Source organism: Sander lucioperca, chromosome 12 (assembly GCF_008315115.2).
Source record: "Sander lucioperca isolate FBNREF2018 chromosome 12, SLUC_FBN_1.2, whole genome shotgun sequence".
Taxonomy (NCBI): Eukaryota; Metazoa; Chordata; class Actinopteri; order Perciformes; family Percidae; genus Sander; species Sander lucioperca.
In genome coordinates, this window is record NC_050184.1 from 3,510,781 (window position 1) to 3,514,531 (window position 3,751).

Genomic DNA, 3,751 nt, shown 5'->3' on the forward strand with positions numbered 1-3,751 from the left:
TCTTTGACATTGGTCCAGTATTAAGCGAGATCCCTACAGAGATACCTAGACCTTTCTGTTTAACCAGAAACAGCTCTGAAGTCGCTAGCGCTAAACCCACCAGACTCCATTTAAAAAAGCAATACTTTTTACTTTTTTTAAAACTAGAGTTGTGATGGTTGGAAAAGTGGAAAGACGAACCAAAACGGCTTTTCATACTTTTGTTGCTATCGACTTTGAATGAAGTGTGTTTTACGATGGAGTCTGGTGGGTTTAGCGAACGCAATTTTGCGGATATTTTTATGTTTAAATAAAAGGATCTTACTCTTTAACAGAAAGGTCGACCTCCTTAGAAATCCTTTCCATAATGTTGTTACACACTTAGAATATTAATCTGAGCCTGTCAGTGGCAAAACAAGCACTTTTGTGAAGGTAAATACAAGTTGGACAATTGCCCTATTAACTTACATTGTAGCTTGTTTTGCCGCTGCAGCGATCTTGCTTAATACTGGACCAGTGTCAAAGATTGTTGTTCACATCAGTCACTTAGACACAAAAACAGGTTGAAAAAAACGGTAGTTACCCCTTAACAATTGAAGGCATGCCACTGGTTGTCAAAATGTAGACCAATAAATGAACAGAGCTTGAAAAAAATGCTCATTAACTTTCAAATTCAAATTAACTTCAGACTCATGCAGGTCAAAAACAAAGAAGCTTTCGTGAATGTGGGTGTCCCTGGCTTCATTCAGTGTTGATGACAGAGTCAGAGTCTCCTCTGGACTCCCTGGGGCAGACTATGAAAAATGTTGTTGAAAAATGTTTAACTGGCTCCCCCTGTTCAGCTGATGATGGTGTACAATAGACTGTGATTTATATCATTCATGCATTGATAAATTCATATACATTCACATTTGATTAATTAACAGGCTAAACGAACATGTGATCCCTGCTGTGGCTCATTATGTCATTCATTTTACTGTAGACGTGCATGGTTTTTGCATGTTGATCAGCCACAGATCTTTAAATGGAAAAGTGTTTTTTTTCCCCACAAATGCAGCAACAGGCCCCATATCTTTCCGAAGAAAACACATTTCTTCATTAAAGTACAGTTTTGGGACAGGGGGGAACCACATAGGAGGTGGCAAACAACAATGTCATTCAAAAGGCAGGTAAAACACCAAAGTCAGTGTGATTCATCCTTTGAGAACAGGAGTGCCAAACACACACATGCGCACACACACACACACACACACACACACACACACACACACACACACACACAGAATACAGTAGTACACAAGTAAGTACACATCAGCTATTTAGAAACTAGGGCTATCAAACGTTTATTTTTTTTTTAATCACGATTAATCGCTGAAGTTCTATAGTTAATCGCGATTAATCGCATATTTTATCACGTGATTAAAATTCTATTATTTTGCATTTCAGAATTTCAGAAAGCCAATCAGAGAAGAGCAATTCTTACCAGTGTATCTTGATTGGGAATCAAATGAATGCAAAGAAAATTACTTTATGAACTTGATTTTAAGATTTGTAATTATTTATACTGTAAACAAAAGAAAAATGTGTGAATCTGTCATTATTGCACAATTCCTCCAAGTACCTAACTAAAAAACTAAAAATCCCTATCCTTACTAGAGTCAATATAGTGTTTAGTAACTCCTAAATAATGTTGATTACTCACTGACGTCCAGTGATCACTGGTTAATGAGACAGTGTTTGCAGCACCTTGCAGCAGTTCAGTGTGGCTGCTTTCTCCGTGTGGTATGTGTATGGTGAAACTACTGTCTCCCTCGACGACAACGAGACAGGTCAACCGTAGTACGTCTTTAAGACCCGAGTCCTCTACGATGCTGACAGGTCTGCAGTTAGTTGCCACCTGTTTTGCAAGAGCTGTAGTCATTTTTTGGGATTTGGTTTCATCCACAGGTCGGCAAGTAGCATGCTAGCGTTAGCATCACATTAACCGAACTATATGCTTAGCTCCGTAGGTGGTAGCTCAAGCTTGACGTCCTTCGGTGATATTTTAATTTGTCTTTACACAATGTGCATATGGCTTTCGACTTGTCTACTGAGCCGTCTGGGAGTTTTGGAAAATAAAAAGCTCCATTCAGAGTTATTGCTGCTGTCTTTCTCCATCATGCTGCAGCCTGCAGTAGGAGGATGTGTTACGAGGAAGTGGCAGCTTGATGATAAATAACGGTGCTGCATCACGATTAAGGCGTTAACGCTGACAGCCCTATTAGAAACATAAGATAAAGTCATGCTGGAAGTCTTGATTGTTCCTGTATCAATGAAAAGGATGGAGGAATACTATAAAATCTGATTTCCCATCATCCACATTCACAAACAGAGTCTCATTCCCCATCTCAACCTCAACTTCGATTATCACATTCAATCAGTTGTTCAAACCTGCTTTTTCCAGCTAAGAAACATTTAAAGAAGTAGGTCATTTTTATCTGCCAAAAACTTGCAAACAGTCACACATGCATTCATTTTACATTACTGCAAGGCGCTTTTCTCATGTCTCTCACAACAAAACCTCAATCAACTTCAGCTCATCCAAAATGCCGCAAGCCAGACTCTTTACCAGGTCCGACAGGAGAGAACACATAACACCGATTTTAAAATCACTCCATTGGCTCCCAGACCGTTGTAGAGTGGATTTTAAAATTGTCTTTTATGGGGATAGCGCCAAAATATATAGCTGAACTTTTTACCCCATACGCGCCAAAATGTAACCTGAGATCCCCTGGCATGTCACTGTTGGTCACTCCCTGGTCAAAAGTGAAAACTAAAGGTGATTGGCCCTTTTCTGCTCGGGCCCCCCAGTTGTGGAACGACCTACCAGAAGTGATCTTCTTTTAAAAACCTACTACTTTAGATTTAATTTTTATTGATTTTTAAGGGCCTAAACTTGCTTTTTATTGATTTTTAAGGGCTTTGACATGCTCAAAAACTCACTAACATTTGCACACGCATCAGACCTGGTGAAAAATTACATATTTTAAGGGTTTCATGAATAGTTGCGCAAAAATGGCTCCCTAGCGCCCCCTAACAATTTTCAAAGTTGAAGCCCTCCTTTAACTTTCACGTAGACTAATGAAAATTAGTACACACATGTATCATGTTGAGGCGTACAAAAATGCCTCCTGGACCCAATCCCTAAAGTTCCCAATTTTCAGTTGAGTGTACGAAATTAGTGCGATTTTCGCCATTTCCACGTGTTGTACTTTAATGAACTCCTCCTAGATATTTCATCCGATCGACTTCACCCGAGTTGGGTGAAGTCGATAGGTGCGCATAGGTGCGAGGGGCGTCCAACGCTGCTTGCAGATATTATTATTATTATTAATATTATTATTATTATTATCTCTTCATCATATATGCTTTTCCTCCTCCCCATCAATAACACCTGCATCCATGTGAGCACCATGTCATATCAGTCCTGATTCTTCATTGACTGATTTGAAGGCATCTCCCCCGAGGCTGAACACCTGATGATTTATTCATGTCCAGACGCATGATTTATTTAAACACACACAATCTGTTAATCCCTTGGAAGAACTGAAAGATGTGGTCCCTCCATTGATTTACTCCAGTCTGCTCATATGCGTTTCTGCCCCTGTGAGGAATTCACCGTCGGCGCCCAATTAGCCAGCTCGATCAAATAAAGAAGCCAGGAATTACAGAGAGAATGCTCCGTCTGTGATTTTCCACTCCACCATTCTGCGTATATAGCTGTGTAACTTTA

At 39.7% G+C, this 3,751-nt stretch overlaps 1 long non-coding RNA gene across 1 annotated transcript in view; it reads left to right on the forward strand.

The window, feature by feature from the left end:
* Positions 1 to 277: 277 nt before the first annotated feature.
* The window catches only part of LOC118496516, a 21,491-nt gene continuing 18,017 nt past the window's right edge, over positions 278 to 3,751 (forward strand). Inside the window, exon 1 of the long non-coding RNA XR_004899083.1 lies at positions 278 to 318. This is a non-coding gene — a long non-coding RNA (uncharacterized LOC118496516). The remainder of the gene's footprint in view (positions 319 to 3,751) is intronic.